The sequence below is a fragment of the Python bivittatus genome, unplaced genomic scaffold, assembly GCF_059951505.1.
Source record: "Python bivittatus isolate LINGU-HERP-01145 unplaced genomic scaffold, Pbiv_v1 ctg000700_np1212, whole genome shotgun sequence".
In the NCBI taxonomy this organism is placed as follows: domain Eukaryota; kingdom Metazoa; phylum Chordata; class Lepidosauria; order Squamata; family Pythonidae; genus Python; species Python bivittatus.
Window position 1 is genome coordinate 71,104,024 of NW_028277098.1, and position 12,952 is coordinate 71,116,975.

General features: G+C 37.7%; 1 long non-coding RNA gene across 1 annotated transcript in view; it reads left to right on the plus strand.

Annotated features, from left to right (window-relative positions):
• Positions 1–391: 391 nt before the first annotated feature.
• LOC148214243 (uncharacterized) overlaps positions 392–12,952 on the plus strand; it is a 55,804-nt gene continuing 43,243 nt past the window's right edge. Inside the window, exons 1-3 of the long non-coding RNA XR_015798596.1 lie at positions 392–531; positions 3,978–4,181; positions 5,913–6,030. This is a non-coding gene — a long non-coding RNA (uncharacterized LOC148214243). The remainder of the gene's footprint in view (positions 532–3,977; positions 4,182–5,912; positions 6,031–12,952) is intronic.

The window sequence follows — 12,952 nt, forward strand, 5'->3', positions numbered from 1 at the left end:
CACAGACATTTCAGTGTAACTCCACATAAACAGTATCTCCACCCAAGTTTGCTTTGATCATGTTACAGTGGCTAGCAGAACAACTGTTATGGAAAATGTATATGGAAGGGTATTTATGTGTTTGAATACTGGTGTTGGAGAAGACTCCTGAAAATACCATGGATAGCCGAGAAAACAATGAAATGGATCATAGAACAAATCAATCCACTAAGCTCAAATTATCCTATTTCAGACACATTATGTGAAGACTTAGCTCTCTGGAGAAGGCTCTGGAGAAGCAAAGAGAAGAAGAGGGCAACCAGCAGCAAGGTGGATGGATTCCATTACTGCTGTGATGGATACACCATTGGAAGACCTGAAGGACCAAGCTGGAGACAGATCATCATGGAGAAAATCTGTTGATGTGGTTGCTAAGAGTAAACACCAACTTGATGGCACATAATCAATCTAACAAACAGAACAACACAGATTTTGATAAATATGGCTACTCACCAACAGTTTGATACCGGTATCTGGATCACAACTTGAGCTGTAAGTAAATATACATATAAATATATATTTTCTAAAAAGTAAATAACATCTATTTTCAGCTGCGAAACAGTCAAAACAGATGCATGCAATTAAGTAAGAAGAATCCTTGGAAAAATCATAACTTTAAAAACATGATTTCCAGGGAACTAATAATTATGGTTTATTATATAATGGTGCACATTATAAAATACTGCTATCTTTACATTCAAATTACACTTCTAATCAAATTGTACCAGAGCAATTCAAAAGGAATCTTGGAAGTAAAAGTAATAGTTCTGGGATTCTCCTGAGGCAAACATTTAGAAGGAGCAGGACTGTGATTTTATTGTTGTTAAAGAGCAAATAACATATAGTCTCCAGACTACCACTACTACTACATTCTGAAGATCCATCCTTAAGGGCAGATCCTCTGCTTGAGTGCTGAAAAGCCTTCTTTCTGCAAAATGTATGTCCTCCAAAGCTATATTGTATCCTTGGATATGAACCCCCTCTACTTACAAGGGTTAACATCATGTTAACATCATGTTCACCCACCTGCCATTCACACAGACAAGAAATTAAAGTTAGTTCTTCTTGGGGCTTCTATTACATGTATCAGCTACATGAATGACTGTGATGCCATAGATTGTAGGCCATGAAAATGAAAGCTGCCATAAACCCAAATGGTGTATTAATGGGTACTTCAACAAGCCCTAATAGGCAGACCCGTATTTTAAATGTCATTCAGAGGAACAACCTTCTGCTATCTAAAAAACTCTACAGTCTTAGAACTAGCTTGCTAGAACAGTATGCAATTAATTCAGAAGCTGACATTATTGAATAAATATGATTACACACTTCAATCTAACATTGCTTACAAATAAGCCCTAATTTTTCCATCAAGTAAACCTCTTCAGTCACTGCTTTCTTTTGGAGGGTCTAATGGTACTGCTGTACAGCTACAGTAATTGGTCTCCTCTGGTCTGAATCCCAGCTACATATCTGTGACAGGTACACAAAATATCTGTGCCTGAATCACACTCCGTCAATATAAGTCCCAGTGGGCTCCTTTCTTTCACTAAAAAACAGAAGCCACATTTCTAGTTTGCCCAAATTTCTGTACTGGAATTTAGCACAGCTATGTCAGGCAAAGAAAGAGAGGAAAAAATACTGAAACAAAGCCTAATTAGTTTTGGATGAAAATGCACAATGAGTCTTTTAAGGGCTGAAAGAAGAAGCAAAGCTGCTGACACAGATTTTTTCCAGGTCACTCAAAGGCAAACTAATTCTAAACTGCAGGAAACAATGTGGGTCAGATTTTTTAAAAAAACAAGCTAATACAGCAAAGAAGGGAGTGAAATGTTTTCCATATGATTTTGGTGGGTAGACATGAATTAGTGCAATAATATTGGAAGCATTCGTAAACTATCCAATTTATGGACAGGGTGCTTCTACTTCACCACTGCTTTTACTTCCCCCGTCCCATAAAAGCAGTTTGAAAACATCTTCACTTCAGCCAACTTAGAAATGCTGAGTTCAAGAACCAAAAGCATTCCTCTCTCCTGAACTAACACAAGTCCTGTGGTAGAACAGCAATAACAACACACAAATCACATCCCTGTGCCAGATTAAAAGGAAGGAAAATACATTATTTTTATTCCTCCCACATGCCTATATATCACATTAGGTTCATTTGTCTGGTTATCTGCAAAAATCCCTTTTGGTCTTATGAGGTGGGAGTTGAAAAGACAAGGCACCTTTCCACTTGAAAAATCTGCTAACGTTTCTGCAGCCTAGGAGCTGAGAGATGGGGCAAGACAAGAGAAAATGGCCCACCCAGAAGCTCCATAGAGGCATAGCAGTTCAGAAAACAAACTAGCTTCACAGTGGTTTGAAGTACATTACTGCTGAGCCAGGAATAAATCACCCCAGTTACTTAGCAGGAACAACAGGAGCCCAGGGGCACGGAGCCAATCCTGGAGGTGGCTAAAGTTCAATAATATGGAATAAACAGAGACATGGAGGAAATCGGGGTGGAATCTGTATCCTGCCTTTTCTCTAAGGTGCTTAGAATTGTTTAAATGTTCTTTTCTTCTCATAACAATCCAGTAAGGTAGATGAGACAGCAAGTTAATGACTTGCCCATGGGTATGTCATGTCTTAATTGAAACTGAACCCAGTGCACTTAATCTATAGTTATCTTTATTGTATAATATTGGCTGAGTGCTAATATTTTTAGGTAACAAGACAGCCTTACATTTCTCAGTGAAGTAAAAAAAATTGCAAATGAATGCAAATCTCTCTCTCTCTCTCTCTTCACACACACACACACGCATACATATAAACACACACATGTGCGTGTGCACACAACCACTGGACTCAATGCATTTTTTGGTTATTTCCTGAATATTTAATTGCAGAGGTAGTATTTCATCAAAGTCAGAATCAGAGGAATGGGAAGTGGGAATAGGTGCCTCTCAGAGAGGTTCCCATTTCAGTCACCCCTGGATTCCTCAGAAAAAAGACCCTTTTTATCTATGAAGGAAAGTTGGCACTTATAGTGGAAATAAAAAATATGGTTGCAATTCCAAGTGTATGAATTGACTATTAAATATATGAGTTCATGTAAAAAATATTATTATTAATCCTTTTTCAGAAAGTTAACATGTAGGAGAAACATCCCCCAAGCGTATTTTCCAGTACTTCTCCCAGTATGTTTTTCTGACACTCCTCCCTCCTTCCCACCATTAGCTGCAGTGTGACAGTAGCTTCAGAAATGTGCTTGATCAGCATGGCAGCCTGTCCTGTAACGAATCTGCCAAAGAAGATCATGCACGTGCCTGCTCAGCCTACTGATTTATCTATTATTAATTTCACTGCATAAGCCCTAATCCACATCAGTTCCTTTCCATCAATCACTAGAATGTCATAGGAGTAGAATGTCTACCCCCTTATTAATTCAGGCTGTGCCCTAGAGATATCAGTATTGTTATTAAATACATAGGATATACAAATGGCTACTCCAAACTGCCATACCCTACTTCAATCCTATAGGAACAAACTATGATCCATTCATGAAAATAATGCATGAAAGAAGGCAAAGGGGTTAGATGAAATAATCACTGTGATTCATTGGTTTGGCTTGAAATGACATGGATGCTTTTGTAGGGATAAGCCAGCTTGAACTCATTGGGCTCACTTCTGAGTAAACAGAAGAATTAGGCACTTAAGCTTTTAGCAACACATAACTTGGCCCCTGATAACTTCATGGGATTAAAAACAAGCAAGGACCATGTTATTTGGGATTATTGAAAGAGATGCATTTTTTTATGCCTTGTACCAGTGATTCACATTTTATTTCTTGGCAAGGCAGCAAACAGCAAATCTTATCTATGTGCCAACTTGCTAACAAATATTAACATGTGCTAAGAGCTAACAAGCTCACACAATATTTTGAATCCATATAGCACTCCTGAGATTTGTCCAAGCTGTCAGCAGATATCCCTGGAGTCTGTGCATAACTGCTGTGTGGCTTGATGCAATGAGTGCAGCGTACCCAAGATCCAAATAAATTCTGATACAAAGGTGACCTCAGAGGGCAAATGCAAGAAGGTCTGGCATAAGGAGAATAGAAGACTGTACAACCCAAGAGTAATTATGATTCCTGGAAGGTAGGTTCATTCTGGCTGGATTTGAGGGTTCGAGTTTACTTTTCCTATTTTCTTATAGCATTCACTGTATAGCAAATGCCAAAACTGTTCTGCATAACTGAAGCATTTCAGGCTACTGCAGGTAAATGATGTGCTAATCATTAGGAGAAGCTGGATCATTATTGCTACTGCTTAAGATTAGGGAAGCAATTGAAGTGAGAAACATGCACCTTTAAATTGAATTTGGTCGTCTTAGTTCACAACTGTGGAGTTGTATATTATTTTATTGTATATTTATTGTATATGTATATACATATAGTTGTATATATGGAGTTGACGTGTAAAACATGTCAAGCATGTTTTAATGGCTCAGTATGGGCTAGATGCTTTGGTTGCTTCAGAGGCACCTGAGATGCTCTTGTATTTGATGGAATCCATGACAGAAGTAAAACCCATAGCATATATTTATCAAAAACACAAGGATATTTTTAAAGTGAACATTTCTGGGATATTTCAAACATGGACTAAAGAACTAGTATTGCTGATAATGCCCCATTAATGGCTTTCTGTTCTTAAAAATGTTTAAATGGTATCAGTGGATTTGAGATTAAAGTTGATTCATTAAAAATTATATTTAGAGTGTATTGGGCTCCCCAAAAACTGTACTCAAAAATATGAACATCACATTTTCTTTGTGTAAAACATTTAAATGTTCATTGACCCATATGATATGGTCCTGTAATCATTTGTTACTTTTTTGGAATGATATTGTGGCGTATAAAGTAGATTTATGGGAAAACTTTTAAATGTTAAAGAAGTCAGTGTTACATTGAATTATATACCAAAGTTTTGGAATTTGACTGTTTATTGGGAATTATGACTTTATCATGCCTTTGGGGGAAGGGGGGCAGTGTGGCTAAAAGAATAATATTGGAAAATTGGAAAAATGATATTATTCCAGATCTTAAGGAATGGCTTTTAGAGATCTGTAATTTATCTGTCCTGGAAAAGCCAATATTTCCACTAATCAAAGGATGAAGTAGTATGTTCTTCTTTGGCAACATTTTATGATATCTGACAATAATATTTTGAATTTGATTACACTATAGTATTATTAGTAAACCAGTGACTGACTATAAGTTTAACCTATAAGGTAGATGGTTTATTTGTTTGTCTGTGTGTTTCCCCCTGCCCCCTTCTCTTTTCTTTTTCTGGTTTTTATCATATTTTTATGTTTAAGAATTGTTTGGTTTAATTATGTTATTCTAGTGTATCTTGGTATATTGCTTATATTTTGTATTCTTCTAAAATAAAGATTAACAAAAATTAATTTGAAAAAAGGAGATGACTTGTTAGGGATGCATAGATGGCACAACCTCATCTCATCATTACATGATGGGCAACAATGATGGCATTATGGAGTGCACATACCATAGAGTAAGTCATGCTACAATGTGATGACAGGGAAATATGTAGAGGGAGGAGGGAGGGACTGTGCCTTTTTTGCCATAAGTAATAACAATAAAGCCATTAACACCCCTCCCCCCAACTCTTCTGGGCAACACAAGGCACAGGTTAAAACAAATCATGCTTCTGTAATTGTATAAGACTGTGAGTCTTTGGATTGCATTCTTTATTCATATGTCTGCCTGTTCATATAAAATAGGGAATGGCTCTAAACGTTACACACAAAACCTTTCATTCTCTTCCTTATCTCGTAACCTTTCATTTCTTCTGGCATTTCTCCTCCAGACATGCTTACTATCACAAAAAGAGCCTGGTTGGAAGAAAAAAATAATGGCAGCAGTAGAATTCAGTGGTAGGAGATTTGGAACAGGCAAAAGAATGCTCTTCTTCATACACAAGTCAGGTATGTACTTTTACCTATGTAGATGTGTTTGTAGAGAGTGCACACACTGGAAGCAGTAATTGTACAGCAGGCAACAACTCTACTGATTCTGTTTCAGATTTCCAGGTTTCATGAACTTTTTTACCTACCTTCCCAAAGTTATACCAGACCAATTACACCCATAACTGTCCACCTCTGTCTAATTTGAGATGTTTTGCCTTTTGCTAATGAAAAGAAAATGGAACTGAGCTTCTGCCCTTGCTTATGTGCATTCATTACATTATTTATAAAAAGCCCTTGTAATTACTCTGTATGATGGGGAAATCTTCAAAGATTTCTGATAATATGATAGAATCCTCTGAATGTTCAGGTTATACACAGGTTGTCCGGAAGCTATAATAAGGACTCATCACTCATGGGTGGCCTGTTTTCTGACTCTCCTCCTAATTTAACTTTCCCTTCTCAGGTAGGATATCTCCTTGAAAATGCTCCCTATATAGCAATTAATCTTTTTAAATTGGCACAAACTGAAGCTTTTTTAAAAGTTTAAATACTGTACAAGGAGCATTTTTAAGAGTTTGGAGCAGAAAGGATTAATTCCTTGAAAATCATGTCCCATGCAGCAATTAGTCATTTTTAAATAGTTTTCATTGGCTCCAGTAAAATCGTTTTAACTGCATAATAGTTGTTTAATGAGATCAGAGTGGGGTGGGGGAAGCTGCGGAAGAAAGAGAAAGATGACAAAAATGAATAGATGGATGACAGTATGCATGTTCAGAGTTGATTTATATTGAATCAGCTTATTGTTCCATCAAATTTCTACCTTGTTCTGCATTTTTTAAACCTCAAGGAAATCTGCATTTGCTTTAATATCAACTTCCCATATATGAAAATGTATACGTATGTAAATATTCTTACATATACTTTGTATGTATCTTGCATGCATCTTTCTAATGGATGAATTTTAGAATACCATCTTTCCAAAATAAGGAGTTTTGTGTGCAATTTTCCCTAAGCAAGGGAAAAAGTTGTTTAAAGTTTGTGAACCCTTTTGAATTTTCAATATTTCTGCATAAATATAGCCTAAAACGTGATCTGTTCTCCACACAAGTCCTAAAACTAGATAAAGAACCCAATTAAACAAATGAGTCAAAAACATTATACTTGATCATTGTTTTACTGAGGAAAATGATCCAAAGCTACATATTTGTGAATGGTAAAAGCATGTGAACTTTTGCTTTCAGTAACTAGTGTGCCCCCTTTGGGCAGCAATAACTGCAACTAAATGTTTCTGATAACTATTGATCAGTCCTGCTCATCAACTTGGAGGAATTTTAGCACATTCCTCCCCACAGAACAGCTTCAACTCAGGGATGTTGATGGGCTTCTTCGCATGCACAGCCCGCTTCATGTCCTTCCACATTTCTGTAAGATTAAGGTCAGGACTTTGACTTGGCCTTTCCAAAGCATTAACTTTCTTCTGCTTTACCCATTCTTTGGTTGTACAACTTATGTGTTTTGGGTCGTTGTCTTGCTGTATGACCCAATTTCTCTTGAGCTTCAGTTCACCAAGAGATATCCTGATATTTTCCTGTAGAATTTGCTGGTACAATTCAGAATTCATAGTTCCATCAATGAAGGCAAGCCATCCTGGTCCAGAAGCAGCAAAGCAGGCCCAAACCATGATACTACCACCATCATGTTTCACAGATGGGATACGGTTCTTATGCTGGAATGCCATGTTTGTCTTTTACCAAACATTCAAGCCAAAAAGTTCTATTTTGGTCTCATCCATCTACAGAACATTCTTCCAATAGCTTTCTGGCTTATCTATATGGTCTTTTGCAAAGTGTAGATGGGCAGCAATGTTCTTTTTGGAGAGTAGTGGCTTTTTCCTTTCAATCTTGCCACACATACCATTGTTGTGCAGTGCCCTCCTGATGGTGGTCTCATGAACACCGATGTTCACCAATGCAAGAGAGGCCTTTAGTTCCTTAGATGTTACCTTGGGCTTCTTCGAGACCTTCTGGAGTATTACATACCTTGCTCTTCATGTAATGGTTGGTTGACCACTCCTTGGGAGGGTACAATGGTGTTGAATTGCCTCCATTTGTACACAATCTGCCTGACAGTGGACTGGTGGAGTACAAACTCTTTGGAAAAAGTTTTGTAACTTTTCCAGGCTGGTGAGCATCACCAACTGTTTTTCGGGGGTCCTCAGAAATCTCCTTTGTTCGAGCCATGACACACTTCCACATACCTGGTTTGGGAAGATCAGACTTTGACAATGAATACCCAGAATTCTGTTCTTTAAATAAGGCAGGACCTCCCACACTCACTCCTGATTGTCATACATCCTTTTGCCACACACAATTATATAGCTTTGGGTCATTTTCCTCAATAAATCAATGACCAGCTATAATGTTTTTGACTCATTTGTTTAATTTGGTTCTCTTTATTTAGTTTTAGAACTTGTGTGGAGAACAGATCATGTTTTAGGTCATATTTATGCAGAAGTACTGAAAATTCAAAAGGGTTCACAAACTTTTAAGCACCACTGTATACTTTTTGGTACACAGGTTTTGGGCCTACAAATATTTTGAGACAGACTCCACTAGTCTCCATGAATTATATACTTGTCCATGCTATGATGAATTCTGGTTTAGCAAACTGTATACTTTTTCTTAAAATGGGATTACATGGAAATAAGAGCCAGGGGTTAGGGTGTTGGATCCAGGTTCAACTCCACCCCTACTTGTAGAAGCTCATTGTGCACCTTTGACTCAGTCATTTTCTCTTAGCCCAGCCTACCTCACAGAGTTGTTCTGGGGAAAAATGGGGGAAAGAGTCCTAGGTATATTGCCTTCAGTTCCAGAAGAAAAAGTAGGATATAAATCTAACAGACAAATAAATTTGTGATGGATTTCATCTTTAGTATCCATGTGAAAATGGATGTGTATGTAGGGAAGGGAAAGAGAGAGAGAGGTTTAATCACTCCCCCCTTGGACTCTGGGTACAGTTGTACCCAACATTAATAGTGGTTCCTGATAACCTTTTGGTCAAAGTAAGCCAGTTTTCAGAAGAAACATTTTCCTCATTTATGAACTGGAGGCAAGAAGGACTGTAGACTCTGTAGATTTTGAGCCCTGGAACACAGAATTGTAGTGAGATATGAAATGGGATGGAATCATTTCATGTGTTGATTTTTGAACTGACCATCTGGTAGAGTAAACACAATTTTACTTTCACCAAAACAAAGCAGAACTCCAGCAGTTTGATCTATAGATTTCTGTTTCTCCCAAATAATCTTTTGTGTTTGTAAATCCATGAAGCATTTGTATGTGCACATATAGCCACTGGGAAAATCTCCAAGGTACTGCAATGCAGTGGTAGTTTTTTTAAAAAATAATTTTTTCTGAAAGTTACAATAAAAACATATAATGTAATATAATATAATATAATATAATATAATATAATATAATATAATATAATATAATATAATATAATATAATATAATATAATATAATATATTTCTGCCCAACACAGGTTCTTCTAGGTGAATTACAGTTATAAATATGGCTTGAAATCACTGCTGTTTTAGAATAGCAGTTTTTCAATCCAGATATATTTTATTTTAAAAAGATATTAAACCCCGACTTTCAGTTTAACAAGGATTCCCACAGTGACTTACCTTTAAAATTATCATTTCACATAAAAATACAATAAAGTCTAAGTGCATTTTAGAAGATTGAATTACTCATCAGAAGAACTGAGAGGATTAAAAGAAATTAATGTAACAGAAGAAACAAACTAATTCATCATAGACTAAACATTTGGTTAAATATAAAAGTCTTAGCAAATGAAAGGGAGGGGGCCAACTGATTCCCTCTACAGAGGAAATGCCATTATTTAACACTATAATAAAATAGTTTCCTGTTCCCAACATCTGTACCTCTGGCACACAGAGCAAATGTTTAGATGCCAATGTAGTGGGTAGACAGGCCACATTTCTCAGCCATCATGTCTGTTTTCCTTTGCAAAATTCATTCCAAGATTGCTGATTAATTTCAGAACATCATTGACCACATCATGTGACAGCTTCAGCCAATTAGATGCCCAAGAGATTGTTGAGACAATTCCCAGAAATCCCTGCCAGAGTGTCCATTGGTGTGGATAATCATGATCAGGCACTCTGTCAAAAAGGAGCTTCAGCTGCTGCACCAATCTTAGTTGTAGAGAGTGCTCCTTGACTTAGTTGCCACTAGTTTTAATGACGAAGCAGGATCTATCAACACCATTTTGTTACAGCATTAAGCCCTGAAATCCATAAAACAAAGAACTAAATACGTACATACATACAGGATCAACTATAAACTATAAATCTCTGTGTGTATGTGTGCTTTAATAACCAGCACTTAGGAGATATTGAGTGCCACCTTTCTGGACAAAGCACCCATAACAATATCTCCAATTTGTCAGGATTAAACTTACTTTTATTGTCCCTCATCCAGTCCATTCATTATTGATCTCAAGGACTGATTTGGCAGTTCCATCCTGAAGTAAAATGACACTGATTTCCAAAAATGTGAATGACCTTGTCACACTTTCCTGTAGATGATTGGAAAAACTAGGGGCACGATGGATTCTGGTAGGTTTTTATAGCATGATGGCCAAGCAGTTCTGCCCTGGATTACATTCTGGAATTATCCCACCAATATAGAACAAAAGAAATAATGGTTTATTGCTTAAACCATAAAATTTTCTTTTATAAATCCAAACTTGCACTCTGGTCTCAAATATATAGTCAAAATACTTTTTTCTGCATGAATTCAGGGCCAAAGAAAAGCTGGGCTGTTCAGTCATACCAGGCCTAAAAGATGTGTTATGATTTAAAGAGTAGCATAAGCTGCTTGAATCATTTGTTGTTTTTGATGCTTGCACTGCTGTTGTATATTTGTTTGAAGACACAATTAGAAATTAATGATTTCCACTGTAATTTGTCTTTGGATGTTTACCTGTCAGCTTAGGATTTTCCTGCTTTTCCTATGAGAAGGATATGTTTTGCTTTATTGCCTATTCAAGATAGAGGGAAGACTTGTAGTTCTTCACTGGCTCTTCTTTTTGTGTGTTTGCTGGGAGGGATAGTTTTGAAAGAACAACCCAGTAAAAAGAGAAGAGTCATGATGCCCTCCTCATCACTGTTCTGCCATGTAGATTTTCTTTTTTCTTTCTCCTGTATTTTCCACTTCACCAAACCTTACTCTTCCCCCCCCCCCGAGTGGTAGACATTGAAAAGCACAGTGTTTGATGGATGTACTTATCAGTGAGTGGACAAACAGGTCCACTGGGAGGTTTGCTATTGCTGATCTTGTGCTTTTCCAGGGTATTTTCTTTGACTGCTTATGGATGGCACCTCTTCTGAGAATACTCTTGTAGAAGATGTGGCAGTTACAGTACTTTTTGCAGGTAACAGCATCCAATTCAATGCAAAATTGAAAATTTCACAGTAATTTTCCCATTCTGCATTAACTTGTGCCATCATCACCTGTTATGGTTATAGAGATGCTTATTATATCAAACCCTGGAGCAAATATTAATAGTGATAATAATAGTAACAACAACAGCAACAATAATACTTTTCTGCCTGCAAGCTCTAGCAATCGTCAAAAGAAAATGGGATTTGCAGGGGAAAAGGGAGGCTGTTTTGTAGTAGCCAGAGAGATAGAAAGGAGCAAAAAGAGTTAGACCTGTATAGTAATTAACCTAAGAGATGAAGAAAATTCAAGGTGTCAGAACGCTAAGAAGAAAATGCAAAGGAGAAAGCATCAAGTGCTGTGACTTTTCATACAACTCTGATTTTTTTTTAAATGATTTCCTATCCCTATCTACTCAAAAGTATTCCCCATTGAATTCAGTGGGAGTTGAATTCAATTCCGAAAACATTGCAGCCACAAGCTAACATGTGTATTATGATATAAGCTTCAATAGGTAGAATGGATGTGGAGTGCCCTTTGAATAGAAAGATATAAATTACAACCTTAGCAGCAATTCCATAAGGTGCATGAGGTACTATCCTAACCTGAAAGATTTGTGTTTACAGGTACACACACACACACACACACACACACACACAGGCACAAGGTTAGGAGAAGGGTGTTGTCATCTGTATGTGCGTGTGTGTGTGTGCCTGTGTGTGTGCCTTCAAGTCAGTCTTTGACTCTTTGCAATTGTTTGGACAAGTCCCTGAAGTTTTCTTGGCAAGGTTTTTCAGAAGTAGTTTGCCATTGCCTTCTTCCTAGGCCTTAGAAAGAGTGACTGGCTTCATGCCCAAGGCAGGACTTCATTCCCAAGGTGGGACTAGAACTCACAGTCTCCCAGTTTCTAGCCTGGTGCCTTAACCACTACCCCAAATTGGCTGCATTGTAATCAGTGTAGTCAGGAGGAAAGGAAAAGCAGATAGTGTAGATTATACATACAGTATATCAAATAATATATACACGGGGGATGTGGTGGCACAGCGGCTTAATGACAGAAATGGTCGACACTTCAGCGGTTCGAGCTCAGCCTTCGTGCAGCAGAGTAAGCTCCTGCTTCCTCCCCCAGCTCCTGTCAACCCAGCAGATCGAAAACTTACGTGAGTAGATAAATGGGTACTCTCACTCCGGTGAGAGGAAAAATGCTGGCAGCGCCTTGCAAAAAGGAGTTGGGAGCAGTTGCAGGTAGCGCGGAACCTGCACACGCCCCCAAAAGGTGCGAAGCAACGGAAACCCCGCCTCCTGCGCTCACCAGCTGGGCTCTGCTCTAGGAAGGAGGCACTGGCAAACCACTTCCGAAACACCCTGCCCATATGGACAGGACTTTCTAAATGTGTTGTACAAACATAGGCTGCTGGATCAACCTTATTTTCCTCTCATATATCTTTATCTCACCTCTAATGAGCTGC